The sequence below is a fragment of the Cyanistes caeruleus genome, chromosome 2 (genome assembly GCF_971803275.1).
Source record: "Cyanistes caeruleus chromosome 2, bCyaCae1.hap1.1, whole genome shotgun sequence".
NCBI classification, from domain to species: domain Eukaryota; kingdom Metazoa; phylum Chordata; class Aves; order Passeriformes; family Paridae; genus Cyanistes; species Cyanistes caeruleus.
Genome location: NC_141702.1, coordinates 115,491,295 through 115,508,770, shown reverse-complemented (window position 1 = coordinate 115,508,770; position 17,476 = coordinate 115,491,295). Strand labels below are relative to the sequence as shown.

Below are 17,476 nucleotides of genomic sequence, written 5' to 3'. Positions count from 1 at the left end.
AACAGATTCGGAGGGTTGGGATGAGATCTAACCAGAGATATGCTTTGATGTTCTCAGTTTGGAGAACTGGTCTCCTGGCCAAAATGCTGAGTGATGCCAGTTTTGGGGGGAAGAAGGGAGGGAAGAAAGGGCAGAAGGAAGGGAGAGAATCCCTGAGAGTGCAGGGGGTAGCTGCTGGAAGGGTTGGATGTACATGGCATGTTTGTGGCGTCTGTGAGAAGGCATCGGAGGGTGATGGTGGTCCTGGGTAGTCCCACACCAGAGGTGACACAAAGAGCAGCAGATGGGCTGCCTGCAGTGCAGTTCCTTTGATTTACACCCCTCCAGGATCTCGTCCAGTGCACACTCCAGCTCTGCTACTGTGCTGCAGAACAGCCACTGATGCGGGGTTTGCAGTGTGTGCTGGGGGAGCTGATGGAGCCAACCCAAGCCAGCTGTGCACAGCAGCCCTGGTGCTCATCCTTCCCTCCTAGAAGCAAGCCCTGAGTCTTCCAGCACTGTCACATAAACTGTGTTTTGTAGGGAATGCTGCTGGGAGTGATGAGCAGCAGTGTTTGTCAGTGAACTTTGTTGTTTTAGCACTGGGCTCACATATGCAGAACATTTTTGTTATACATGCCTAATGGTACAGAGTATTTATGGAAAATGATCTCTTTTAGGTAGGGATAAACATGAAAGGTAAATATCTGCTATTTTTCTATACAGAAAACTGTGATCAACTTCTTTCTCAGTGTCATGATGCCAACAAAACCCAAAAAAAGTCACAGGCTCTTGATTAGCTTTAATTCATTTCACCAGCTTTTCTAGAACAATCAGAGTGTCTGTATCATTTAACAAAGTAGAAAGCCTAAATGTGGGGCAAAGCAATTGATCATTGCTTGCTTATTGATCCTGTCTCTCATGGACAAGCCACCCTGGCTGTTTTGGATTCTTTTCTGACCAAAATACAAACACATTAAACCCACTCCTGTTTTTCTCACAGAATTGATGCTGTAAACTGTCCAAGTGGTTTGTAACAGCAACTAGATTAACAGAGATCACAGGAACTGAAGTAGATTGTTTGCTCTAGTGGAGAGCTGCCTCTGCTTTGTGGGAGATACATACCTGCTCCCTTCCTGCAAATCTTTATTTTAAGGGAATTTCTCTCAGGATTCTTAAAAAACTTAAGAGGATTGCAGATTTCTCCAAAGCCAGAAAAAACTTGCCTTTCTCAGGAGAAGCAAGATGACTTGAAACATGTTTTAGTAAAGGTGTTTCATAAACAGTTATATTTCAGGTGACCAAACACAGCAAAGGAAAATGGAAGTGCTTGTTAGGAAGCAATGTCTGTTCTGAGCAAAGATGTTCAGTAATGGTTTTGTGGCTGCTGTTGGTATCCACACCCATTGTTATCATGGAGGAGAGAATCTGAAGCAGGTGATACTGCACAAAATATCTGTCAGGAGTTCCCTGTGCCACAAGAAGCTGTGGTGATGATCATTTTCAGAGTGCAAGGTCAGCTTACAGGAGCCAGGCTGCAGAGGGTTTCCTGAGCTGTCACTTTGCAGAAATACCCATGTGGAATGACCAGCAGTGGCAGCCTGTCGCTTGCAGGGGTCAATTTTCAGTGCAGAATAGCACTCTCAGATCCTGCTTGAGCAGTTTCCTCTCCTTTGAACCCTCTTTCTGATTGCCAGATGCTCAGTCACAGTCTGGCCCTCATTCTTCCAGTCCTCCCATAAATGGAAGCAAATTTCCAGCCACAGCTTCCTTGGGGGCATAAGGAAATTAGAGAAAGAATAGACCTGGAGTCCTCTTATGTAGCTAAAAGTCCTCCAGTCAGACACTGCAGTCAAATTCTCTTTCCTGTGCTCAGTTTCAACATGATCAGCCTTTTCCCTGGCCTAGAAATTCCTGCTCCTTGCTTTATTCCAGGGCATCTCCCTTTAGCGGAGGCATGTGATACCTAGCCTTGATCCTCCTAACCACAATAAGCCAAAGCATCCCACAGAAAGGGCTGTGCTTCTTGCCCTTCTGCTTTTTTTTGTGACTGCCTTCTGGACAGTAATGGATGAAGCTGGAATTCTTTCAGCAGACGTTTGAGTTTATCCTCCCTCCTCCAAACTCAGCAGCATTCTCTCTCTCCCATGCTCCTAATTTCACCCCATCAGCTCAATCTTTCTGCCGGCCCCTGCTCATTTCTCAAGCCAAGGCTCTGTGTGCTTGTAGCCACAAAGCCCCAGAGTGTGTTCCAGCACGAAGGGATTTCATGGCTGAGGCCAGGCTGGATTGTGCCTCCTCTCTTGTTAAATGAGGCTGGGCGTGAGGCAGTAAACACTTACTCTGGGGAAGCTGCAGCTGGAGCCACCACACGGCGTAAAGGAGAACACACCTAAACTAACCCCAAGACAAAATAGGGCTGGTGTTTCCTAGGGCACTCTGATTCATCTTTCTGCTTGTCCTTGCCACGAGTTCAGTAAATATCCTTATTAATATTTGTGTTATTAATATTATTAATATTAATGTTTGTGGTGCAAAGGCCTTTATTGACCTCTCAGTGCCTTGCCTCTAGAACCTTGCAAAGAGGTGGAGGCACCTCTTTGGAGAGAGTGGAAGGGAGGAAAGTTGTTCCCTCCATCCCACAGGTGTGCAGGGCCAGGCAGCAAAGCCCTTGGGTGAGGCGCTCAAAGTCACACAGAGAATCTGCTGGGGAAAGAGGAGCAGACAGCAGGTTTTGTGAATCTCTAATTTCTGCACATCCTTTTGCTGCAGAGGCAAATCCCCTGAAGCCCCACTAAAACCAGAGCAGACACATGGATAGATGACAGGGACAATTCCAGTACTTTTTTCAGCCGTGCAAGATTTCTCCAAAATCTGTCTGATCAAGCTGCTAACACACAAAGCTTCTCAAATCTGCAGTCAGTGTTATTTGGTCAGGGCACAGGGGTGAAAAGCCCAGCAGCCAACAGAGATTCCTTGGAGTATCTTTAAGATCATGGATCTTATAAAACAGTCCCCTCTCATTAAAAAAAAAAAAAAAAAAAAAAGGAAAAAAAAAGAAAAGAAGCACACAAGCTTACCATTGTTGAGTGTTCCTTTAATAGAATCAGAAACAAATTTGTGACCTTGTGGCCCAGAGGTGGGAACACCATCTATAAACTTGCCCAGACATAGAAATGCATTCTGCCTGTCAGTAGGAGTTTGCCATTGAACATGTATATAAAAAAAGGCTGGTGTTACATTAGGCCAACATTTTTTAAATGCCACAGCTCACTTTATATGCCATGAACCTTGTTAATGCTGCTAACAAGAAAATTAAAAACTCAAAGCTATAAAAATAGGAATGCCACTCCTAAATAAATAAATATACATGAGAACAAAATATTCAGATACAAGCTCTGGAGTGGCTTGTGTCCAGGGAGGGAGAAAGAAAAAAAAAACATTAACCTGAGTTGTTTCTGATGCTATAAAAGCTCAGTATAGTCAGCAAAATTGTCTCCCATTGAATCCTTGCCTTAATTTCACAGGGTTCTTGAGAATTCCACACTATAGCGAGGCAGAAATCAGGGAGGGTGGGCAGCAAGGAACATGCCAAGGACAATCCTGTCCAGGAGCCTGGATGGGTCAGGGAGGGTGGGATATTTCCATCTGATTCAAGAACAGACTGTTAACGTGGCAGCAGTGGGGAAAATGCTTCCATCAGAACAGGCCACCTACATATCCTGGCCTCTACTCTTGGCTCTGGATCCAAGTTAATAGAAACAGTTTGAGCTGTAAAACCCCAGACTGGGGTGCATCATGACAGCCTGGCCTCTATCCTGGCCCAGGAACTAGAAATTCCAAGGATTATTTTTGTCAATTACCTCCTAAGTACATATATTTGGAGTTGCTTATCAATACAACCTTTTAACCCTATAATGTAAGAATTGAGACCTACCCCTAAGGCTGGGCCCACTTATGTGGACTCACCTCTACTTAACATTGGCAATTAATTTTATGTCTTCTAGTCCTTGCTTGTGAAAAGCAACCTTTTTCTTTTCCTTTCTTTACCTCCTGGAAATTATGAATAGTATATCTTAAAAGAGAGGATACTCACACACACAGTGGGCTTCTGCTTACAGATTTTGGCAAGACAAAAGAATATGTAACTTACACACTTCTGTGTGTGAATCTAGAGAAGGAGAAGTGAAGAAAAGTGGGAAAGAGAAAACTGTGTTCCTTTCACCTCTCTGTGAATGCAGGGTTTGGCTTTTCTTAAGGTTTCCCTGACCCAAACCCATCTGGGGCCAAAGCTAACTAGAAGAAAGTCCCCATCAGTCTGATGAGCCCAAAATTAAATCTCAAATCTTGCATTATGGTGCTAAAAAGTTACATTGATAAACCACTCAATGGCCAAAAGAGGACATTTTTAAACCTTTGTGTGTTTATTCACTTCCACAATGACAGAAAAACTTCTCCTGCTTCTTGTGAGGGGGAAAAACCCCAAATCCTCCAAGGCTATGGTAAAGCCTAAAACATTTCAGAAGAGGGTTGACTCTCCATGTAGAGATTACGTGGACAATTATCAACCAATTATTAACTGACAAATGATTGAAATAAAATCTAAGTAGAAGGAAGGGATGTTATATTAAAACTAAGCAGTTGAGGAGTGGGAAATGTAGGACATCTCACTGAGAAACCTACTCATGGTATGGCTAATGAAAAAAACCCAGTTATTTTCTTTAGCTCTTCAGAATTTAAATCAAATTTGGTGCAACTATTCAATCCAATTGAAGCAGTGACTCCCTTATCTACAAGACTCAATGTAGCCTGCTCACAGGAGAAAAATTAGTGGGATTTTTAGCAGGAATATTTCATTTTCAGGGCTACTGGTTACAACGTGTTGAAAAGTTTTCCCTTCCCCCCTTTAGTCTCAATACTGGCTGTGACTTATTAAGATGTATTCCAGGATAACATGCTGAGATGATGATTTTTGTTGGAAGGCCACACTCAAAATTGCACTGAAATTGGATGCAACATGGGAACCATCATAATCCGGAGTTCACCACTGAGGCCTAGGAACAATTTTGTGGAGGGTCATGTTGCATCATGTCTAGGGCTTTCACAAATTAAAAATCCATTTATAGATGAATTTTAAATCACAGCACAGCAATCCTGTGCTTTACATTTTTCTCTTTGCTTCAAACATGGACTGGGTTCAGAGTTCTTATTTGGGCATACACCAAAGTCATGGGAAAGATGTTTTCTTCAGCATCCAAAAAAACTCTCTGTTAATGCTACTAAATTTCTAACACAAGCAACTGGGTAAGACTGGGATGGCAAACTTTTGAATTGTTTTTATTGTTTTATTTATAAGCCAACAAAGGCAGATGTGAAACCTTAATTTTCCAATGGGGTATACTGCCACAGACAGTTGTTTTTTTTCACCTAGATTCCCTCTTTCCTTTGCCTCAGGAGTTTTCCAGCTGGGTTAGGCAGGCCCCAGTGTTTCTGCATGTGTGGGGTTTTCTCTCTGCAGCTTGCTGCCTGTTCAGATTTCAGCACTGAGGCTTAAATGCTGATGAAAATATAATGAGTACTGACTGCTGTTAAAAATCATAGGAAAAGAGAAAACCTAGAGAAGAAGGAAAAGACCACTAACAAAGAATTTTATTCTAGTTGATTTTTATCTGAGGAATTCTAATATCATTCTGTAATTGCCCAGCTAAATAATATCCCAGTTCCAGAAACAGGGTGGTTTGCAAGCAAATTCAGTAAGTGGGATTTTCTTCATTCAGGGAGGGCCTGGAGCCTGTGAAATTTCTTTGGTTATAGAGCCAAAGTACATAATTTCATTTGGAAACTCTCTCCAGTGGCACGTTGCATGTTCTCCAGGTGCTGCAGTAACAATTCCATTAACTGCTAATTTGTAGTGCCCACGAGGCCAGAAGTAGCAGGGGAAAGGGCAGAGATTGTAACTTTCCCTAGATTAGGAGACTTTTTTTGGCATTTATGCATGTAACTGCTTGGATCCTACTCAGTCCTTACAGCTCTGTGGTTCCTGCATCCCTCTTTCTTTAATACAATTATAATGAGGATGGTGAATAATTTTTTAGAAATATTAGTCAAAATTCATGTCTACAAACACCTCCAGTGTGGCTTATCCCCAGTAATGAATAAATTATTTTTATGGATTCTCCAGAAATTGGATCTTCTACCTTGATTCCTTCCTCTATTTCATTACTTACACTTTACATTATTTAATGGTAAAGTCCTTCTTCTCCTGATCATAATTTAGGAACCTCACCCTGAAGACAAGGGCATCCCTTCTCAATTCCTTCTTCACTCTCAGACAACACTGAGAAATGTGAAGGACTTCTTTTCAACATGAGAATTAGTCTTAGGGCCAAATTCAAGTTCTCTAGGCCAAGGAACAATGAGAGAAGACAGATTTCTTCAAAGTTCTCTATCAACAGCAGGGTCCAGTGCAGAGTTTAGCACTTAGGAGAGAAGTCTTTTCTATACAGACTGAATAGAAAGTCATTAATGACTGGAAACATAATAGGAAAAGCTCTTAAAGTTTGAGTTCATCTACTGACATGGCACCTTTTTGTTTGTTTTTTTTTTCCTGAGCTCACAGGATCCAGTATTTTTATAGCATTTTAAGTGGTCAGTGCAAAACACCAGTTCATGCTGAGCTGCTCTTTTGATGCTGTGGATGTTTGGTTATTGGAATTCAGTGATACATTCTGTTAGCAGCAATATGTATTTGTATATGAGCTGTTGTGTCCAGCAGGAGGGTTGGCTGGGTAAGAGAGGAAGAAATCATCTTTTTGTGCCTCTGGCAAGTTTCCAAAAGTGGCTTACCCTGGCTGGATGGGGTTTGTTATTTGTGGGGCAGTGGCTGCTGCAGAAATGCTGTGGCAACCAGTTCAGCCTGTGTGTCTCACAGCAGTGTGTGGAAAAGGCATTATCCTCATTTATTTCTGTCAGGGATTAGGGATGTCTGTTCTCCCAAGGCTGAATTTGCTCTTCATTCTCATCTTCTTTTTCCTTTCCTTGTTGAAAGTTTCAGCACTGCCATCCTTGTTCCCTGCATCCTTGGCTAGCAAAGACATGGAGTGGCAGAGCCCTGATCCCAGCCCGAGTTCTTTTCTGACACACCCAGGTGGAAGAGGCAGCTTTTCAGTAGCCATTCAGCTACCCTCTAGTCTGTTTTCAAAAGGAAAATGAGGAAAAATGAGAATTTCTAGTAAAAAGAGAACGATAATATTCTTCATGACAAAATTCTCAGAACTTTCTTCATCTTACCTTCCATTGAGAGGTCTGGAAACATCTCTGTGTCTCAGGGCTGCCTGAGCAGTTCAGTGAGCTGTCTGCTCACAGTAGGTAGAGGAAGCAGCACAACTTCCATTCCCTCCGTGCACAGCTGCCTGTTTCTGCCCTCAGCAGCAATGCTGGCTGTCGATGTATGCAGCATTCCCAACAGCTGCCAACGTGACTCCACAGGTGGTGTTAGGATGGGAGTGAGGGCTGGCAGAAGGAATCATTTTAAAAAAAATAATTCCAAGAAATAATTCATGCAGCTCCAGCTGTCTCTGTCACAAAATCTGTTGCTCCAGCACAGGGAATGATAGGAACCAGCCTTGGGAGAGCAAAGCTCAGCACTAACTTCCCAAGGGAAAAGATGTTGATGCTTTGTACCTGCAGGGCTTCTGTAGAGCAGTACCCTGTGCTCAGTCCATCCTCCTGCTGCCTGGTGCTAATAGTAACAGAAATACTGGGGTGGACAGGATAGACAGAGAGAGGCAGAAATACTGGGATAGACAGGATAAACAGAAATACTGGGATAGACAGGACATGGGTATGGTCCCACTGGTCTTGGGAATGTCTTCTGCCCTGAGGAGCCTACAGGTGCCAGGTGTTGGGAAGTGCAGCTGAGGTCATATCCCCTCTGAGGACAAGGGGCCGATGTTTCATTCATTATCTCTGAAAACCTACAGGGAAGAGAAGAGAAGAGAAGAGAAGAGAAGAGAAGAGAAGAGAAGAGAAGAGAAGAGAAGAGAAGAGAAGAGAAGAGAAGAGAAGAGAAGAGAAGAGAAGAGAAGAGAAGAGAAGAGAAGAGAAGAGAAGAGAAGAGAAGAGAAGAGAAGAGAAGAGAAGAGAAGAGAAGAGAAGAGAAGAGAAGAGAAGAGAAGAGAAGAGAAGAGAAGAGAAGAGAAGAGAAGAGAAGAGAAGAGAAGAGAAGAGAAGAGAAGAGAAGAGAAAAGAAAAGAAAAGAAAAGAAAAGAAAAGAAAAGAAAAGAAAAGAAAAGAAAAGAAAAGAAAAGAAAAGAAAAGAAAAGAAAAGAAAAGAAAAGAAAAGAAAAGAAAAGAAAAGAAAAGAAAAGAAAAGAAAAAAGAAAAAAGAAAATACCTACAAAAGGTGCAAAACTGATGAAACTTTGCTTCTGTTTCAGGCAGCTCTTCTGCTGTACCCCAAGCTTGCTACCAGCACTTTTCCTGCAAGTGTAGATGGGAATGATGTTCTTGAGGGAAAGGCCATAAATTTTTTTCCAAAACAAATTCAAGGGGCTTCTATCTTTTCTTAGTTGGGAGACAAACTTAACAATGAGAAGTTGTAGGTTTTGGGAGAGAACTCTGAAAGTCTTGATTTTGAACTCTTTAAACTTCCAAATCCATCTCCTGAGGATCCAATAAACGAGTGGCAGTAAAAATTTCAGATCAAATAGTTGCAATGTGTGGTTAATTTGAAAAAAAATCCTTGTGCTTTGGATGCTGGACTCTGATTAAAACCAATATGGTAACAGTGGTGAAGAAACCCTGGGTTGACTTCAGCCAGGACATGGAAGGGTTTGGAAGGCATTAACTCATAGCTGGAGCCCCCAGGGAATTCTGAGCCTCTCTGCCTCCAGTGGTGCCATTTTTTAGCAGAAGACACAGCTTAATTTGGCTCTTATCTTCAGAGGCTTAAAGAGGAATTTGGTCTGAGAGGACTGTGCAGGTTTCCTCGCCAGGGTTACTCGCTGTGTTTTACGAGTCCATGTGATGACCCGGCTGTCTCCATGGGGGCTGTTTACAGCATGATCACAAAGATAAATGAAACATGGTTAAAGCTGTTAAATTCCAGTGTCCCCTCATTGCATGGCAAGCCATGAACTCTACCCAACAAAAAAACAAAAAAAAAAAAAAATTTTTTTATTGAAAAGTATCAAAGGAAGCTTTGGAAAGTTATCTAAAGTGCATCTCTTCTACTAAAAACATAATTTCAATGAAAATAGCGTCTATTATGGATTTTTGTATCTGTCTATGAAAACTGAACTGAAATTTTAAATTGTTCTATAAATGCTTACTGAAAAAAGTCTCGGTTCTGGAACCAAGAGAGATGTATTTAGGTCATCAAAAATTTTATTTCATGGAAGTCAGAAATAAAGTTTTAAAAAAAGGAAACACCCCAAAAAACCCATCTCAAAACCAAAGTAAACCCAAGCAAACAACAAGAAAGCAAAATGCTCCTCTAAACTTATTTTTTCATCTTCCAGTCTGGGAGAGGAAATTCTACAAATCCGCTCTGAACTCAGGAAAGGGAGGTACTGCCAAGCTTTCTGAGCTAAAGGAAAATACAAAGGATAAAATACAGTGACATCCAGGTGATGCTGTGCTCTGTCACGCAGCTTCCTTGGAAGATGCTGCTGGTATCCAGGTCACAGCAGTGGGACTGGATGCAAAACACTTTCACCAAAAGGCAGAATTTACAAAAAGTGAATACAGACAAGCATTTAAAAAAATTTAATATCAAATGCTCTCTCTGTGTCAAAGCATTAATAGCTGGAGTGTTTCCTTCACGTTTTCACTGAGAAAATATTTGTTGTTGCTGATGACTCACTCAGATTACTGCTTCAAGAACTGAGCAAAAGTGAAAGGATTTGTTCTGTCTTTTCTAAACCATCTGCTGAGCATGTTTGTTTCTAGAAAAATTGCTCATAGAGTAGCATTTCCTCTACTTTATTACAGTATTCTGCTCGTTGGACTCTTTTCGCAGCTCAGTCCCTGGTATGAGATTAAAAGTTTTAAGTGACACCTAATGCCCTGTTAAGTTGCTAAGTCCTGTAATAGCATCTGGAAATTTTATCTGTCTCTCTAGGTGGATTCTTGGAAGTGAATTCACTATAACTGAAATTCCCCCTTTACTTTCCTTCCCAGGCTTATCTCCTTTGAGACCTGACAGGCAAAAATAAAGACAAGTTATGAGACAATTGATATAAAACCTGTGTACATGTAAATCTAAGTTGCTGCACATAAAAGGAAGGAAAATCAAAATTAGAACAGTACTGGCAGCTATGTAAAAGGAAACCTGGAAGGTTTTTGTTCCATCTTACACTGGAAGCATAGAACAAGAAAATTGCAGGTAATGGGAATTTTGGTCCAGGCAATGAAAACCAGAGATGTACAGGGGAGAGAAGAGTGAGAGTGAAAAATTAGTGAATAATCCTATTTCTCTGAAAGGAATTAGCTTGATTAATATTACACAAACAAAAGTTATTACAGTCTGTAAAGGGACAAATCTGTCCAATCTGTGGACAAATGTTTCAGAGGGAGTTAATGTTAGACAGAAGTCGTGCCTGGATCTTTGCATCAAAATAGCACTTCCATGTTTATACCTCAGAGTTACTCATTAAAGTTTGCCAGAGTGTTTTGTGTGGGTCAGGACTAACAAATTCTGGGAGTTTTGTCACTTTAAAATATATGCAGCTGAAACTGCCTGGAGAAATATTGGTTGTAGATTGCTGGTTATGAAAAAGTTTAATAATTCACATTCTTTATGTAATATATTATTGACTATACATTCAACCCACACCAAGGTGGAGCAGCTGACTTGGCTGGAAGCCACTTGGATCCCACCTCTGAAGTGGAGGGAAGGATTTACATTTAATCCCCTGCATCTAAAACAGAAAACAATCGACTTCAGGAGCCGGGGAAGCAGCGCTTTGGTTGTGGTGGAGGAAGCTGGGGCATTACAGGCTCAAGGATTTTTATTATGGTGCTGCAGGGAGCAGTGCCAGGCTGGGTTTGACTTCTCACTTTATCTAAATTGTTCTCCAGTATTACGACCTGCACTGTCTTAGTGCAGGAGCAGTAAAATCCCAAACATGCAGACCTCAGTAGAACACAGCCAAGCTCCATGTAAAGACTCTCAGTAAATCAGCCTGGCTGCAGCCAAACCACATGTAAAAGCAAGCTGTGAAACAGCCTCAACATGGCCAAACCACATGTGAAAGCACGCTGAAAGGCACCCTCCACACAGCCAAATCACACACAAAGCCGCGGAGCAGAGCGCTCGGCCTTTGCGTGTTTATTGGAATAACTCAGCACTGTGGAGAGTCCCACCTCAGCAGCCACCTTCTCTCCCACCTCGGGTTCCAGCAGGCAAACAGACCCACTCCCAAGTCTTAAGTCATCAGGTAGGAAAAGTGGCTCCAGAGTTTGACATGGCAGAGTGGATATAGGATCAACCTGATCCACACTCAAAAGAGTTGAACGTGCAAACGGACCAAGCCCAGAAAGAGCAGAAGATTGATTTTTTTCTTGTCTGATTCAGACAGAACTGGTATTGCTGAGTGATTCCCACTAATACATCATACTAATGTCCCTGACCACTTAGAGGATATCAGTCAAGGGCCAAAAAAAACTCCCACCTGGCTCCTGTGATTAATCTTTCCATCTAGAAATGAGCGAGATGCAATTAGTAATCCCATTTTCACTTGTCCAGACTTCAAAAAGCCATTTTATTAGATGAGAGGGAGAATTACGAGAGTTGAGCCTCCAGTTCATCCATGTTTTGTTAACTTGCCATGCACTGAGCTTTTAAATAGCTTTTTGTTACACATTTCATGTATTATCATCCCCGTAGTTCATTATTCATGACGTATTTGGGGGGGTTACAGACTTTTTCTCCCAGTGAGACTGAAAGCAGTTCACAGAGGAGTTCAGTATCATTATGTGCATTATACAGAGGCATGAAATGACCTGTCTGGTGTTGTTCAGGAGGTCGGCAACAGGCCTGGACGGGGAACCTGCATCTTCTGAGCCCACATTCCACCTACAGAAAGCTGGTCTCAGTTACCTGCTGCAGAGAAAAGTCAAAAAAAGGGCTGCTGCTTCTTGCTCCCTTACCAGAAATCTGGTGAACAAGCCCTGTTTGGGGCAGAGGGTTTCTTACATCAGAACAATATCCAGTTCTCTGGGAGCAGAGGAGGATTGTGCTGGGAAAGGAGCTGGCAGAAACACATTTATGGGTGTGCTCAGCCAACAAGGGTTCGTTTGGCTTTTCCCTTGCACTGTCTTGTTGGGACATGTCGCTGTTTAATATGCTGGGAGGGAGTTTGGGAGCTGACTTCTGTAGGATAATCTGGGATTCCTGGCCTTTGGCACACGGTGTGGCTCTTGAAATCAGGGTCACAGCTTCCCCCTGTGTAAAACAGAGAGGCTTGACTGGCTGAGGTGTGGAAGTTGAGCATATGTTTCAGTTGAGCCTTTGCCAAGGGGAGAAAAACTTGGATTAAGTGTAAGAGGCTATTAATCTGCTAAAACCACTTTTAGATTTAAAAATTAATTTATTTAATCAATACACTTTTCATTTTCCATTTCCAGTCCCCTGGCTGAGCAATCTGTCAGGATATCAATGCCATAACTTATTTACATGCTTTGCTAAATCCTCTAAATGCAAGATTTGACATCTCATTTTTCTCTTACTCATTCCAAGCTCCCCTTTGCAATCATCCCTGATTGAGCATTACCAGGAAATACAGAAATGTGGAGCCAGACTGGTACTGAGCAGTACAAGCTAAGGTGCCTGGCTGCTTGTCCTGTTCTAGTCCCAAATATGAGCTATGGCCAGCTGAAAAGAGGGTTCAAGAGCAAGTCTTAAAGTGCATTTTGTTGTCACAACTTTTTTTACTTCTATGGAGAAAGGAGGACACGAATACGATGAATTCATCTCTCTCTATCTCAGAAACAAGTTGGTACACTTGGTAGAGGCCTGAGAATATTATTATTATTATTATTATTATTATTATTATTATTATTATTATTATTATCATCATCATCATCATCATCATCATCATCACCACCACCATCCTCATCATCATTATCATCATCGTTATCATTATTATTGAAGAGTTGTTATTTAAAAGCAGAAGAGAAATTCTCTGCAGTATTTTAAAAGGCCCACTATTGACTCTATGAAGTTATCAGCCACTGTATTTACCATTAACATGCAACACACTCATGAAAGATATTTTCTCTGGACAGTAAAAGTACTCAGAGCAATATATGAAATAAAACTAGGTGTAAAAAGTGATCAGGAAAAGGCCAGTGACATTATAATTATTTAACACAGCAACAATTCTGACTAGAGGGAGGAAATAGGGAGCAGGGTACCAAGTGAGGGAGGGGAACTATTGTTGTATGGAATGGAAATCCTGGGTAAAATCCTTTAGGGAGTTTGCCATTACTTGAATTGAGTTTTTTGTTGTTTTCAGAACAGGATAAAAAAGGTAGAAAGGAAAAATGCACAAAAGTGTTTAAATATGTAAGATTTGCTTTTGCTGTCCGGTATTATATTCTGTTCATTGCTGCTCCATGTTATGTCCTTATGTGTGCTTTTACATCTCATCATCTGATGGTCTTTAAGAAAATATGAGAACTTAAGAACAAAAAGCCAAAGAAAGCCCACATTTGCTCTTGCCAAATCTCATCTCTTTAATGCAGAAGGATAATCATGAACGCTGTGTGGTTAAATACATTCCCTCTGTTTCTCAAATTATACTTTATAATCAGCTTTTAACTATCTCCACCACCACCAAATCAACATATATAAGTATTTTCTTCTGCTTTAAGAAGCTAAAGGCTCTGCAGATCATAAGATAGATTCCTATCTCCCCAAACACTTCTCACTTCAGTACTCCATCACATTGCAGTGGATGGAATTAGTTTTTGCCACTTGCGATTCAGTGGGAAAATCTTCCCCGGACCTCAGCAAACGCCCCGAGCCCGGGTCTGATTTGGCAAGGTCAGACTGAAAACATCTCTCCACACTTACTTAGAGCAAGGCACAGCTCAAACCCTGCTTTGTCCAGCTGTCAGAGGCCTGAAGTGGGAAGTAGCTCAGGCACAAAGACACAGGGATTGATCAACTAGAAATACATCCATCGGAACTTGGGGGCTGAGGTGTCTCGGGATCCTTCTCTCCAGGCTTTTCAGCAACCATCCCTGCCAGAAATACAGCAAACACCCATTCTTTTATTAGCCCCTTTGGTATCTAATAAGGCTCAGCTTGACAGCTCCAGCTTCTGGATTCCTGCTGCAGCAGCCTGCTCCTGCTTGTATGCTCTTGAGATAGGAGCCCGTGGGGGTGGGACCTGTTAAATACAGAAATACTGGGGAAAATGGGCTCAGGAACATCCCCTCTTCAGTGGGAGGTGGGAAAGAAAATTTAATTACTCTACTGCTCTAATGAATCCAGGAGAGAAAAATTAGGATAATTTAGGACTTTAGAGAGAGAAAATTTAGGAGTTCAGAATGACTGTGTCTGTTTGAAGGTAAGGCCACTTCTGTCATGCCTTGCTCACCTCTAACAGATTCAGAAATTAAGGCTGTATCCCCCCACAAATCCCAAAATCTGGTAAAAGGAGCAGAGCCTGTTCACCAGTTCTTGGGCAAGAGCTGTAGAGCCAGCACTTAGGAAATTTTGTTTCCTTATTTGTGACCCAAAAATATGAATTTGGGATGAAATGAACAGGAAATTCCAGGGAAACCTGTGTGCAGAAAATTTTCTGACTGGCTGCAAGAGGCTGTCAAAATCAAGAGCAAAATTCTACCTCCATCCATCCTTTCTTAGAGCCCACATGTGCCAGAGCATAACTCAGGACTCTACTTGGAAAGTGGAGAGACGCCCTGAACTTTGAGTCAGGAGCAGGAGAAAAACACTGAAAGTATAAAAACTGACGTTAGGAGTGTTCTCCCCCATTCAAAGACACCCTAAAATCATCAGTGACCTTGAGACAGAGAATTTCTTTTACCTTAAACTCTCCAATTTCTTAGCCAGTCTTCAGTCCTTAGGGTGCGCCCTTTGCTTTCATCCTTGTTTCTTGGACAATCTGATCTATTTGCCTTTGGGGCAGATAACCTCAAAATGTTGGCACTCAGGGAAAATTGAATGGCTTTGCTTCCAGAAGGGAAAATGCCCAAATAACAAGGAAGTGCTTTTGAATGTACTGACTCTAATTATCCCTGCTTCTTTTTTAATATATCTTCCATTGTTTCATACAGAATTAGCACATTTCCAGAAGTATTTAATAACCCCATTCTTATTCTTGAATGGTTTTATCTCCAAGTCTGTAACTTGGATATTGGGTACCCCTGAAAACAATTGAACCCAAGACTACCAGATGCTTGGAGACTGCTTTATTCTGTGTGTCTCACCAACAAAAATTCTGGAAAGATCACTACCAGATCCACAAGAGATAAAGGAGAGCTTGAAAGCTCTACTTCACAGTCTTATTCTTTATAGTGCTTCCCTCAGCAGCAGGCTTGCAGCAATGTTTTTTGAAAAAAAAGGTTATTAAGACATTACATCAATCAAAGAAGCTAATCAGAACAAAATGCTGATTTCTGTCTCCTGCTCTGTTTCTCTTTGGATGGAGAGTAGTTGCTGATATGTGTGCTGGACTTCTAATCCTTTAATGGGGGCACAGGCTTTTGAAGACCCCCTCTCAGAGGTGCTATTACCAAATATATGCTTCTAATTTAACTTCTCATGCCATATTACAGTAGCCTGAAGCAATTTTAGGTGTTGGGTTTGTGAGAAAAGCCCAATGTTGATGTTTATCAGATGACCTTTTAAAGGGTAATGTGGGGGTTATCCATTGGCATGATTAAGACCATATGTAGGTGACTTTTCCCAGGCATTTCTTCCCGCTTTTCAAAATCCCATCTATTTTTACCCAAATTCAGCCAGGTACCTTTCATCTCTGGTATGTTCACTGGCATGACAAAATGAGACTGAAGCAAAGCATTTACTCCTTTGGAGTAATTTCTATTAGAAAAGTCAGGAAAATTTTCATGCATGAATATCTAATGTCAATGCTATTGTAGACAAGCTCCAACCCTCTTTTAATTTTGACACTTTCAGATATTTGCAGCAGTTTTCCTTTCCCTCCTCTGCTGAATTGTCCTTTTTAACAAAGACTACTTGAAAGACTGTGGAGAAGTGACTTTTCTCTGTGAGATTCAGCTTTTAGTGACCTTGCAGGGATATCCTGCTATGAAGCTGCTGAGAGACAGGGATTTGAAGAATCCATTATCTGTATCACAAACAAGGACAGAGGACAAATCTCCCTTTATGTTGTGCCTGTGAGAGCATCATTTTTTGCCATTTTGGAAGCTCAGTATTTTCCTCGTGGCTCATCATCTTGGTAGAGACCAATTGCCAATGCTTCCTGCAAGTGTCTGAAAATATATTATTAATATATTAAATATTATATTAAAAAATGGTGTTTTGTTCTTTTTTTTTATTAGTTTTTTTACAGAGTGAAGATCTTTCTGTTACTGGATCTCAGCAGCACCAGCTGGGATTGCTTAAAGAGATGCCATGGTAAGATTCACTGCAAAGCACAGGTGGAGATATAAAGGTGAATATGGGTGTTTAGATGGGAGCCAGGGAAGTGGGTGATGAGGTACAAACTATGAACTATGAACCCTTTTAGAGGAAGAAATAGAGCAAGCACCTTATGAAGACTTGAGTTTTAAAAACTACACTTTAAAGGAATTTTTCAGTGGGTAGGGACTTCTGTTCATGCAAGTAGTTTTTATGACTCAGTATCAGGTAAGGTTACAGCCTGGGCTGTCTAAAATAAGTGTATCTTGGAGCAGTTCAAAATTGAGAATCTGGTGATATTTTAAGTTTTTCTGCCCCAGATTAGTAATTTATTATTGGGAATTATTAATTACTCCTCTGCCACCAACCATCCTAGTGCTGAGACTTGCTTAGGAGATACAGGTGGGAAAAATGACGAGCCCCAAAATTATGTATGTGTTACCTTCAGAAAGAAATTAGGGGAGAAGAAGTATCTGTGGTATTGTAAAAGGTACTAAAAACAGAGAAAAACCCATTCATTTCTGCTGATGTATTAAAGGGTTTTTTCCTAAGTATCAGATATTTATTAAAGCTTGGTTTAATAGGTACAGGTTTAATCTGGTGCAGGTAGACTGCAGTCAGACTCAAATTCTTGTACTTAATTGTGACGTGACGCAGTGAAAAGTTGGGACTATGACAGAAGAGCAAGGGAAGGCTGTCACACAATTCCATTTGGAATGCTCTGGACTAGTGCTGTGTTTTCAGCAGAGAGTGGAGCCCTGGTTTGCCCGGGGGTGGGATGGTTGTGTCTCACAATCAGGTGCCCCTTCATGACCACCTTCCATCATGTGTCAGCCTGGGATTACTGAGGGTAAAATCAAG

At 41.4% G+C, this 17,476-nt stretch overlaps 1 protein-coding gene across 1 annotated transcript in view; it reads left to right on the top strand.

The window, feature by feature from the left end:
* Window positions 1–17,476, top strand: part of LOC111926676 (uncharacterized) — a 253,168-nt gene that overhangs the window by 225,002 nt on the left and 10,690 nt on the right. The window contains exon 15 of the mRNA XM_086873383.1: window positions 16,537–16,612. The gene's annotated coding sequence lies outside the window, so the exon portion shown is untranslated. The remainder of the gene's footprint in view (window positions 1–16,536; window positions 16,613–17,476) is intronic.